Consider the following 13,913-nt stretch of genomic DNA (forward strand, 5'->3'; position numbering starts at 1 on the left):
TTCTCTTTCTCTCTCCTCTTCTCTTTCCTCCTTTCCCTCTGCCCCTCCTCTCCGTCTCTTCTCCCTCTACTCTTCTCCAATCCTCCATCTCCTCCTCCTCTCCGTCTCGTATTTTTATTTTTTCTCTCACCGTCATACTCTTCTGTCTCCAGCCACCACCAGCATCGACCGCAACGTCAACCACCACCAATGTCGGCAGCAACAACGCAACAACAACAACAACGACACAGCAACAACAACGACGCAACAATAACAACCACGACGCAACAACAACAACAGCCAACAACTTTCAAGGTTTTTGTTTTGTAGATCTAGTTTTAATTTAGGTTAGATTGTAGATCTAGTTAATTTCTTTGTAATTGTTATGTTAATTTATGAATTTTATTGGATAATTGTATATTTTTGTAATTGTTATGTTAATTTATGAATTTTATTAGATAATTGTGTGGATGTTTTCGATTTCGTTGTTAATTTAAGATTTTTTGGCTGATTTTCGTTATGTGGTGTTAATTTTCGATTTTTTGGGGGTGTATTTTATTTCGTTGGGGTTGATTTTCATTTTGTTGGGTTTAATTTTCGTTTTTCGATGTTTAATTTTCGTTGTTTTTGGTGTTTTCGGGATTTATTTTCATTTTTTGGGGTTCATTATTGGAGCGGTAGTGTTGGTGGTGGTGGGATAAGAAGGGGCTGGTAGTTCTGGGGTGGGGCTGGTGGTTCTGGGGTGGGGGCTGGTGGTTCTGGGTGGGGTGCGTTTTTTTTAATTGAAATTTCCGACGGAATTTCCGTCGGAATTTTCCGGCGAAATAATATTCGTCGGAAATTTCCGACGGACTTTCCCGAATGAACCTAAAATTCACTTCCGGCGGACAGAATTCCGTCGGAAAACATGTTTCCGACGGAAATTCCGTTGGAAAAGGCCCTTTTTGCGACAACGTGTATTGCGACAACCAGTTCCGACGGAATTCCGTCGGAAAACTGTTTTCCGACGGAAATTAAGGTGTTTCCGACGGAAATTTTCCGTCGTTATTCGACTGTTTTCTAGTAGTGGATTCTTGTTCCCTTGCCTAAAGGAAAGAAAGCTATAGGGTGTAAGTGGATTTTTAAGGTTAAGCTCAAAGCTGATGGGACAGTTGAGAGGTTGAAAGCTAGGCTTGTTTCTAAGGGTTACACACAGGTCTATGGCATAGACTATGATGAGACTTTTTCTCTAGTCATCAAAATGGTAACTGTAAGAAGCATACTTGCTGTAGCTGCAGGACATGGGTGGGTTCTACATTAACTTGACATTAACAATGCCTTTTTACATGGCAAATTGACTAAAGAAGTGTATATGAAGATGCTAGAAGGAATCCTTAATCCTAATAATCTTGTCTATAAACTGCAAAGAAGTCTTTATGGACTAAAAAAAGCTTCAAGGCAATGGTTTGCCAAATTGACTGAGGAATTGAACAGCAAAGGATTTATACAGTCTGCAAATGATACTTCCCTATTCATTTTGCATAATTCTTCTGTTCTAGTCTTTGCAGTTGTGTATGTGGATGATATCATCCTCACTGGTAATGATAATGCAGTAATACGGGATCTAAAAGATCACTTGTACAATGTGTTTAGCATCAAGGATTTAGGGAAGCTGAATTTCTTCTTGGGAATAGAAGTTTCTTATGTTCATCATGGTGTTATTCTTACTCAGAAGAAATTCACTAACGAATTGTTACAAGATTGTGGTTTTGATCTTTCCAAATCTACAAAGACTCCCTTGCCTATGCATTTAAAGCTGGAATCAGAACAAGGTGATCATTTTCATGATCCAGCTCTCTACAGGTGCCTAGTTGGAAAACTTAATTTTCTCACCCATACTAGACCTGACCTCTCTTATGCAGTCCAGACATTGAGTCAGTTTATGAGTCAACCTAGGTTTCCACATGTTCATGCTCTTCTTCATGTTATGAGATACATATTAGGAACAGTTGGTCAAGTTCTTTTACTACAAGGTTCAACTCTGCTAACTCTCTAGGCATATTCAGACTCAGATTGGGGTTCTTGCATTGAAACTAGAAGATTTGTGACAGGCTATGTTATGCTCTTAGGGAAGTCTCCTGTATCTTGCAAATATAAGAAGCAGAGCATGGTTTCTAAGTCCTCTTCTGAGGCTGAGTATAGAGCAATGGCAGCTGCCTCTGCAGAAATTGCTTGGTTGGTTCGTTTGCTGTAAGATCTCAGGGTGACAGGTTTACAACCAATGAAGTTTTGCTGGATAATCTCTCTGCTATTCAGATTGGAAAAAATCCTGTTTTGCATGAAAGGACCAAGCATATAGAAATAGGCTGCCATTTCACTAGGGAAAAGGTGCTTGAAGGGTTGTTAGAGTTGGTTTACACTCCCTCACATGAATAACTTACTGACTTGTTTACTAAAGCTCTTCCTTCACATCAGCATTTCTATCTGAGTTCCAAGCTAAGGGGGCTGTTGAAGATCATGAAGATTATGATCCACCTTGAGCTCAATATACACAGATTGCCAGCCTGTTTGCCAGCTCATTGTCTAGCTCAGCTCTTCTATAATAGAATTTTGTTATATTTGCTTTCTTGTGTAACAAACTATTTCTAGATGTTTCTGCTGTAATAAAAGGCAAAATATAGCTTGTATTTCATTCATTCACTTAATTAATCAATGAATGATAATATCTCCTTTCTCTCTCTCTAAAATTCTACTGTATTTTTCTTCCTAATAATTTGATTTCATCAGATTTTATCAAAAGTACGATCGAGAATTCCTTTTACTCATTTTCTTATTAAGCGGAGCTCCAAATCAGAATAATCTATGTAATAATTCTTCCGTCATTTTGTCATGAGAAAATTATAATTTGATAACTCTTTAAATAAAAGAAATTATTCCTATAAAGTAAATGTTTATTTTCTTTGACATATGTCAAGATCATCTTTTTTTTTAGCAAAAATTAAGGGCTACTATTGAGAATTTCACAATTATAAATTATAAGACGTACAGTGCGTCTTGTGTGCGGCCGGCCACACCATGTGACCACTTGTAAAAAAACAAAGTAATCCTAATAACACTGATCCGGTAACCCCTGTAATGCTGACCAAAAAACCCCTAACTCCTTCCTATAACACAGATAAAGTAACTCCTGTAAAACTGAACGAGTAACTTGTAACCCCTATAACACTAACGAAGTAATCCACATGATTGACGACCACACCATGTACTGATACGTAAGCAAAGTGGACCCCATTAACGGATTCTAGCCATGAATCAGTTAAGTGGTGCTAAAATACAATTTTTTAAAAACCTTGTGGTGTTAAAATAATTTTTTTTTTTTTTGGTAGTGTTACAAACCATTTTTCTACTTTTTTGTGTTGTTAAAATCTAAAATTTCTAAATTATAGATTGGTAACTCCATATGACTCGATCAAAATCATTTACGACTATGTTTTCCTAACATATACTACCTCCGTTTTTTTAGGTGACACCATTTGACTTTTACACTATTCACAGACTACACTTTGACTCGCTTTTGTGATTGATAGATACGACAAAAATATAATCATGTGGGATTTTGTTTGAATCATCTATATGTCTATTTTATTAATATCCACTTTTTATAATTTTATAATATTGATAATTGAAGTTATTAAGCGTTAAAACATGCGTTGGCAAGCGTGATAATAGAAAGGTGTCAACTAAAAAAAATAGATGAAGCATATGATAAAAAAAAAGTTCAAAGAAATGTACGTGATTAGGGAAAAAGTTTGCTATTGAAAGAAAATGGAGGAAGTAAAAGAAAAAAAAAGTACTTTAATCTCAATATGCCTATATATTATTTATGTTGTATGTACTTGTATGTAAATTATGTGATAGAGAGTATATAAAAATTATTTTTGGTCTTACCCATTAGGTTAAGAGTTTGCTTTGATTAAATAATTGGTCCTTTACTGTGGTATATATCAAGAACGTGACACAAAGATCACGGGCTCAAATAATGTCTATCACTCCATCCATTCAAGTGGAATATTAGTATGATCCACTGTACGATGTATCCACATTTCAAGTTCAACGTACTCTTATGTGAAGGAGATTAATTACATATATAAACTAAAGCAAATTCGTTCACTTTCTCGTTCTGTACTTAGACATTTAAAAGAAATTATGTCAAATTAATAAAAGGAAATTTTGACAATTACCACATTCTGTTATGTCCATTTTAGCAATTACCACCTTCTATTTTTTTATTTTTTTTTGAAAATTACCACCCTCTATTTTCAAAAACATCAAAAGTTACCACCTTCTTGCCCCCCAACTACCACGTGACGTCATTTTGGGCCCATTCTTTCCCTTCCCTCCCTATTTCCCTCACATTTCTCATTCCTATTTGGATTCTCATCTCCCTTTTCACTTTTTTCCCCCAAACCACCAATAATTGTTCGTCAATTTTGATTTGGAGGAGTGAATTCAAGTGTTTTTTTATTGTTTGGGGGAAAAAAATGAAAGGGGGGATGAGAATCGAGTTAGGAATGAGAAATGTGAGGGAAATAAGGAGGAAAGGGAAAGAATGAGCCCAAAATGACGTCATGTGGTAGTTGGGAGGCAAGAAGGTGGTAACTTTTGATGTTTTTGAAAATAGAAGGTGGTTATTTTAAAAAAAAATAGAAGGTGGTAATTGCTAAAATGGACATAACAGAAGGTGGTAATTGTCAATTTTTCCTTAATTAAAACACAATGGAGGGTCATAGTAAGGTTGACACAACGAACATATATTAATTATATAAATAGAGTTGATATTCAAGGCATATGCATAGTATGAACAAAATTTTGAGAAACTACTTCTCCCAATGGTTTTGGAATGGAAGTTCTTATGTAAGCCATCAGAGAGTGAGAGATAGCTCTAATAGGGGTAGCTCAAGTGGTTAGAGCTTTCCTTCCGGTTTCATCCTCGTCCTTATTAGCTCTCTAAACACCAAAAAAAAAGGAACATTTGTCAAAAATAACACCACCTTTCACCGGTCTTCCAAGAATAGCACCACCTTTTGATTATTCCAGAATAACATCACCTTTCACATGCATTTGCCAAAAATGAAACAAAAAACCGGTGACCTGTTTTATAGGTTACATCTGACACATGTCACATATATGATTGGTTAATTTTTTTTTATTTTAACAAATTTTCTAAAATATAATGAATAATAATAAAAAAAATATTAAATTAAAAAACTTAAAAAAACTGAAAAAAAAGAAAAAAAAAATCATTTTTAAAAAAAACCAGAAAACCCCTTTCCCCTTACCCTGACCACCGTAACCCCCACCCCCACCCCCACCTGCCACCGCCGACTGCTTCTACCCCTCCCTTCCCCTGTCCCAATCGTGCGCCGCTTTCCCCCCAAACCCCCCATTCAGGTGTCGCGACCCACCTCCACCCCCAATCCCCTCCTTTCCCAATTTAATTTTCAACCCTCCACAACCGAAACTCTCTTTATAACCCCTCTAACCATTCGAAACACCCTCAAAACACCTTCCCCACTCTTGAAAATCCCCAACAACCACTTCCTGACCCTCGAAATCCCTAGCCGCTAGAATATCGGGGTAAGTGAAGTGGTTGGAAGTTTTCGAAATAGAGAGTGGAGGCGTTTTTACGGGATGGGGGAAGGGAGAAGGAGGGTTTCGTGGGTGGGGGAAGGGAGGGGGAGGTGTTTCGGCAGGTGGGGAGTGGATTTCCGGCTGCGTGGGGGGGTGTTGGTCTGGTGGAGGGGGTGGTTTGGGTGGGGGCTGGTGGTTTAGGGGGAAGGGGGGTGGTGGGGGATTTTCCTTTTTTTCTGTTTTTTTTTTCAATATTAAGTTTTTTTTTTAAAAATTTTATTTTAAGGATTTTTTTTTAAAAAAAAGTTTTTAAAAAATTAACCAATGATAGAGTGACACGTGTCCCAGGTAACCTTTTAAATAGGTTACCAACCGGTCATGTTTTATTTTTGGCAGATGTGTATCAAAGGTGGTGTTATTGTGGAATAATCAAAAGGTGGTGTTATTTAGGGAAGACCGCTTAAAGGTGGTGTTATTTTTGACAAATTTTCCAAAAAAAAAAAAGATCAAGCCATCAAGGCATATATAAACAAAAGCCTGAGAAGTTTCTCCTAATGGTACATTTTCGAATGTAAGTTTTATGTATGAAACTAGTGTTCGGCCCGGGCGTTGCTCCGGGTATTACTTTGAGTATTTTTATCATATTAATTATCAAAGGGCTTGAAAGAATTTATTTATTGTCGGAAATTATAATACTCGTATTACAATAACAATAATAAATAGTTTTGAATAATTTTTGCTTTTATTTCTAGGAAAATTTGTAATTATTAAGTCAACCTTTTGGCCGTCCGCTTTTATTACGTCAACCTTTTGATTATTTTTAAACACGTCAACCTTGTACTACTATTAACTTATATTACGTTTATTTACTGATTACCTATTAAACCCTTCACATTTTTTGAACTTATGAGATAGAAAATCTGACTTGGCATTGTAACCCCTAAAAAAATAAAAAATTATCATTTAATAATGCCAACTCATCAAGACTATACTCCAATTTTAATGAAAAAAATACCTAGTACTATTATACTCCAAATTTCCAAATTCACGATCCTCCTTTTCACCATGTTCCTTTCATCATCATACTACGACTCCATTAAACACAATACTATTCAATTCTTCCTTTAATTTTCCTTCATTCCTTTAATCACCTTATATTCATCTTTTATCTTTAAACTCCATTAAAACGCTCTCCATATTCCAGGTGGTGCATGCCGTAGAAGACGTTTCGAGCATAATTGGCAAAATTTAAGGTTAGTTTGCAAAATTAAATCTCCTAATTTGTGCGTTTAATGTGTAATTGGTGTAGTTGATGGAATTTATGGTGATTGCTTGATTAAATTGCAAAAATTGGGAATTATATAGGGATTTTTAAAATTGGGGGAAAATTGGGAATTAGGGATTATGACTATGCGATTGTAATTAGTGATGTGAAATTAAAGGGAATTCAACTAAGTAATTTTAATTGTGTGTTCATTTTTATTTAATCAATCTAATATTGAATCATATAAATATCAATTTAGGTGAAAATGGTGGACCAATTTTTTGATACTGTGACATTAAGATTTTGGCATGGTGGTCAGTTTAAAGTGATAGATAATGGGCAGTTGGTGTATTTTGGAGGAGATAGTAAAACATTTGACCTCGATCCTGATGAGATGAGTTATTTTGATGTGGTTGACTTGGCTAAGAAGTGTGGTGGTTACAACAATGTTGATGAAATTTTATACTTAATGCCTGGGTTGAAATTGGAAGATGGGTTAAGGAAAATTTTTAGTGACACCGAAGTTATGGAAATGGCAAAGTTAGCTGTGAAATTCAAGGTTGTAAATGTGTATGTTGTGCATTTATTTGTGGACTTGAATATGGCCTCCAATCATACAGAAAACGGTCCCCCCCAAAACACAACCATCTAAAGCATCTTCTTCTACCTCAAAATTAAAAAAATTAACACCAAAAAGGGGCCCACTTGATGCTGTAAAGAGGACTTCCCCCCCAAAAAATATTCCAGACCAACAAAAAAATATTGTGGAAACATCTGTCGATAAATGCCAAAAGCTACCCTCCACATGCTCTAAAAAAATACAACATCCACCCTTATCTACTTCTACTAAACCTAGTCTCACATCAGAAGCTCAAAATCCTACATATTCAACTTTTTCCAAATCAACCCTTCATCAAGTAGATACTTCAATTGATGATTATGATTGGATAGATCATAGGCCAGACAGTCCATTAGGTTGGGATGCTCTGGTTAGTGATATAAGTGAGAGCACTAACTCAGATGTGCCTTATGAACCAGATGAAGATTTTGTTGGAAGTGATGAAGAGGATTTCTATGATTATGATGTAGATGAAGAGAATGAAGGGATTTATGGGGGTTTAGAGGAAGTAGAAGAGCAGCTTGTTGATGGCATACTTGATAATGAGAGTGATAATAGTGATGATGAGTACAAGGATGTTGTAAATAAAGTGAAGGTGGTGAACTCTAAACTAGTTGATGTTGCTTTGCAACTCCAGAAGGAGGCAGCTGAATGTAAGCTTAGTTCACAAAATAATGAACAAGAAGATCAAGGGAATGAGGTTGCAAGTGAAGTTGATGGTGAAGGTAATGACTCCGAGTACTTTGATAGTGAGGATGACATACATACTCCACCAGAGAGTGATAATGAGGACATATCTGAAAGAAGATCAAGAAGGGGGATGTTAGTAAATTCCAAAACTGACTTCAAGGGGTTTAAGTGGAAGGTGGGGTTAAGGTTTCCTAATAGGGAAGCATTTAAAGAGGCTGTGGCTAAGTTTGCTATAGTGAATGGCAGTAATTTATTTATAAGGATCAGCTCTACGAAAAGGAGACAAGAATTAGGTTATAAGTGTGTGCCTAACTGTCCATTTTATCTTTATGATTCTTGGCATTCTCATAAAGCTAGTTTTATAGTGAGGGTTGTGAGGGATAAACATACCTGTTACAGAGATATGAAAAAGAATAGACAACTTTGCATGGATCCATGAGAGATCATTATAGTAAGATTAGGAGGTATAGAGAAGCATTGCAGTTGGCTAGTCCTGGATCTGTGTTAGAGATTGTGTGTGGTGGAAATAAACAAACTGATCCCCCTGTGTTCCAAAGATTTTTCACATGTTTTGAGGGTCTTAAGAAAGGGTGGAAGGATGGGAACCAGCACTAAGAAAGCTAAGGGAAGGCCTAAGAAGAGCACTACAACATCTTTGAGTCAAGTTGCATCCACATGTACACCTCAGGCACAACCAGAGCACTTCACCACTACCGCACACCCCGCTCAGATTGGTAGAGGTGGGAGAATGATTTTAGGTGGCCAAGGATCAAAGGGGAGAGGAACTGGAAGGGGAAGAGCTACAACTAAACAAGGTGAAGGTCAGACTCAAGCTTTTCAAAGCAAAGGAAGGGGTAAAGGAAAGGGAAGGGATCGAGGTCGAGGCTCCAATCAGGTATGATATCTTCATCATATGTAAGTTATTTTTATAGTTCAGATCACCATCTAATAACAACGTAATTTGTTCATTTTCAGGTCATTCCAAGTGGAGTTGGTGTGTTTATTACAGAAGATGGAACTCCCATGACCAATGTAAGCTTCTTCTCATTAATGCTATACACACTATGCTCTAGTTTGTTCTAACTTCATTTGACATATCTGTTTTTTTTCTCTTTTTTTTGGTTTTTATTTGCAGGCAAGTGGTAGAAGAGGCTCCGGAAGGGTTCTGACTAGTCAATCAAGTCAAGTTTGATCAAGATGCTTCTGTTATTGAATTTATCTATGTACTAGACTAATTTAAGTTATTTGATGGACTTGAGTATGTAATACACTTTTCTTTTTTGAAACATAGTATGTAATACACTTAAGAGATGTATTTAAGAGTATGCTTCTGACCCTTGCTTTGTGAGAAATCATAGTTTTAGATTATTATTAATATATTATATACAATGAAGCTTAGCGAGAAATTGAATGAAAAAAAGAAAAAAAAAGGTCCAAGGTAGGATTGAAGAAGACACATACGTGCCACATTAAGGCTCAAAATTATTCTTTGTTAGGTTCAGGTACACAGATGCGTTCATTGTATTAAAGAAAAAAAAATGTCTTTCGTCTTTTTTTTTTTTAAAAAAAAATTCAGATGTAAAAAAAAAAAAATGATGTTACAAGGTTAACGTATTAAAAAAAAATAATCAGAAGGATGGCGTAATAAAAGCAAAGAATCAAAAGATTGACTTATTATTTACATAATTTTCATTTTTGGAAAATTACATCAACATTTTTACCTCCACCTAATACTCCACGTAAGCAATTAACCCGTTTTTGCAGGTCATTTTCTATTTTACGTAATATAAGTTAATAGCAGTACAAGGTTGACGTGTTTAATAATAATCAAAAGGTTGACGTAATAAAAGCGGACGACCAAAAGGTTGACTTAATAATTACAAATTTTCCTTATTTCTAATATGTATTTATATATTTATGTGCATAGAGAGAACAACACAAGCTTATAGCTTGGATGGTAATAAGTTGGTCTTCATTCAATGAGGTCTTGTGTTCAAACCTTATTGAATGCATTTTTGGTTAACCATTACATGAAACAAAAATATGCTAGAGGTACACGTGGCATATTGAATAATGATGTGGCATTATGCTGGTGCAAGAATGAGATACACGTGGCACATTGACATTTTTAGGAACGCTTTTTAATATATAATAATAATAATAATAATAATAATAATAATAATAATAATAATAATAATAATAATAATATAATATATAAAGTATAGATTTACGAGGTATTTGTAAGATTATTATTCAAGTTATTCAGCTTTTAGGACAACCAAAAGATTCTAACCAATGGAGTCGATCGGTTTGAGCCGTCAAAAACCGACCTAAACTGGTGAATCCGAATTGTTCTGAAAAGGAACCAAACCACTAAGAACCTAGTATTTTAAAACCATAACCGACCCGACCTGATCTTTTAAAACTTGAAACTGAACTGATCCGAATGTTTGAGGACCGTTAATGAATTGTACCCGTTATCAAGCCGAACCGATACAACCCGAAATCGAGAACAACCCGAACCGAGTACTTTCGAACCCGATACCAGCCCAAGTACCCGACCCATTATAAACCGAAACCGTTTAAACCCGACAAAAACCAGATAAACCCAAATCGTTTACAATCCGACCTGTAACCGTTTAGGATCAAACCGTTTATAACCCGTACTTAGTTATGACCGGACCGTTTACATCCCGTAACTGGTAATGACCGAACCGTTTATAACTCTTAAATCCATAACCCGTTATGAGAGAAAATTTAAAGAGATAAAGTGTGTTTCCCAAAGCAGTACGGGTGAGTGTGAGGAATGAGATATGAGGATTTTAGGGTTTTAATTTGACTATGGCTGATTTTGATTAGGTTTTAGTGATTTTGGGGAGATTAATAATTGAGAGGCATTGGATTAAAGATATGTTTAATCAATCACCGTTGTGAGAGTATTTTATTGAGGGGTTTGGATTGTGATTTGTGTTTCTATTGAGCGACTAATAAAAATTATAAGTTAATAGTTTATAATCAATAGTTATATTTTAATTTATAAACTACTTGTAATAAAGAAATTATAGTAACTATATTTCCAAAAAAAAAAAAAAGAAATTAAAGTAACTACTTGCTTACTATTATTAGTAACTTTCTAGTTAAAACAAAGTACAAATATAAGTATACAACGAACTAATAAAGTGATAATTATTACTATAAGTCTCTAACGTGTTTATGACCCGACTAATTACAAGTTTACAATGCAACTTGGCTCGTTCTATTTCATTACTTGATCAATGTAACTTGTTTAAGTCTTTATTAATTATTTATGACATGAACCAATTTTACCCGATTTGTTTTGAGCCAAACTCATTTTTAAATGGATTGAGTTCTATCTGAATCAATTATGATCTGAACCGTTTACAACCCAACCCTATTAGGATCCGATTGATTTTAACCCAAAACCCGTTTTAAACTGGTAAAACCCGTTTTCAAACCGATCGAGTTCAACTCGAACCGTTATGACCTGAACCGATTAGGACCCGATATATTTTGACCCAAAACCCGCCTTAAACTAACAAAACCCGTTTTTAATTTGACCGGTTCAACCCGAACCGATTATGACCCAAATCAACTACAATCCGATCCGATTAGAAACCGACCCAAAAAGAAACTGTAATAAAAAAACAAACCGAACCAACTCAAAATTTTTTAAAACCGACCCGAACTGACCCGATAATGGTTTCAATCCGTTATAAACTGACCTGTTACAAACCGAAAACCATAAACCGAACCGTAAATCTGATTGACACCCCTAATTTATATACTTTATTTGTTTTATTATATACTTACAACTCACCTAGTTGACACGCTATTTAGGAAGAAATTAGTAAAGGTGGTGGAAAATTAAATTTGTAACAACTTTTAATTTCCCCATTTCTAAAGATGATAAGAATCTTCTAGATATCTAGCTAGATGTTGAGTATAATATGTTGAAATCAAATTATACGAAGTATATAATAGAGATAAGAGGGGAAAAAAATAACATAAACCAACTTGTATATAATCCATTTGTAAAGTTACATCATAGGACTAGCCTAACAAATTAACTAAAACTTAGGAACGAAGACAAACTAGCTAGTACGTGACCCACTAGTTACATGTTTAATTTCCACTAATAAGAAATTAACTTGATAAAAAATATGTTAATAAAACAAACCCACTAACTTAGGGTTCGTTTGGCATCGTTGTGGTTTTCTGTTTTTTGGTTTTTTGTTTTTTAAAAGTGTATTATATATGTCACATAATGAAACAAAAATTATATAGACTTATTAAAATCATGATAATTTTGAAAACTGACAACAGAACAGTGGAAACACCTTTTTCTTGTTTCCTGTTTTTTGGTTTTTGGTTTCAAAAAAACAGAAAATTGAAAACCAAAAATGATGCCAAACAAGCCCTTATTTGTTGCTAGATAATATAGGAACTAACTACATTGAGTTTGGGACAACACAATACTACAATAGTGCATCAATAATTCAATATCATCACTAGGCATATAAAACTGTAACTCTGAACTAGGAGAGTTATATGTGTTACTTGTTGACAATATGACATGACTAAGCTTAAAATATATGAATACATCAGTTTTTGAGTTTTACATAAAATAGCTACTAGGGTTAGGACTATAAAATCTTTGAAGAGTAAGAGTCTGTTCACATTTACTTAATTTCAGTTCAGTTCAGTTCAGTTCAACTCCTAATTTCCTTCTCTCATAAAATATTCAGCTCAGTTCACTTCAGTTCAGCTCCGGTCAGTTTAGTTTAGCTCAGTTCAGTAAATGTGAACAGGCCCTAAGCTATATGTTACTAGCTTAGCTTACTTATAGTAAGCATCTGAATAGATGACTGCTAATTTTTATTGGTCTATTGGGAAGGATTGTTAGATCCACACTTCCACAGGCATTGATGTAGGCATGTAGCAAACTAGACTGCTTGTAAAGGGTGTTAAGACTGTTGACTGTACTACATACGTCTATTTATTAATATTTTATTACTTTTATTTCTCATATTTAATTTATGTTTATATCTCAATTGTAGGCGGGACTTTCTTTTGTTGGCCTATTGTGAAGGATTGTTGACTAAACCAAATACGGTTTTTTTTTTTTTTTTTTTTTTTTTTTTTTTTAATGGAATAGGATGGGGTGATTTCATATTATAATAATAGTCATCGGCATTTACAATCATCCCTGAAGAGATCTAAATCCTCAATACAAGAATTAATCACCCCTAAACTAAACCAAATACGTTTGTTTGTTAGTCTTTTATTACATTTTTTTTTTCTTCTCATATTTGTGTTTATATCTTTTGGTCTAACTAGGTTCCGCGCATAGATCAAAGGAAGCTTTAATTTAATCTGCTTTAATTTAATATTACAAGACATAGCATAAAGCATTAAAGATTTCTCATCCATTCAGACAACAACTGAAATTGAGATGATCCTCAAAAGTAGATGGAGCAAATCAATAACATGAGTGTACATATTAAAGAAATTAGACTATTAATAGCTAGATTATGATGAGTACAGTATATAATTAATATAATCATAAGGTATACTGAAACTCTAAACTAGCTTACACAAAACGATCGACCAAGTTAGCACAAGTCCAGGTAAAGGATTTATAATTTGAAAACTTTGAAGAGTAAGCTTGCTAGACCAGTACCACCCTTGGCTAGCTACAAATAATTAAAGCATGTCGTATCGTATCGATCA

The sequence above is a fragment of the Chenopodium album genome, chromosome 20 (genome assembly GCF_948465745.1).
Source record: "Chenopodium album chromosome 20, dcCheAlbu1.1, whole genome shotgun sequence".
NCBI lineage: Eukaryota > Viridiplantae > Streptophyta > Magnoliopsida > Caryophyllales > Amaranthaceae > Chenopodium > Chenopodium album.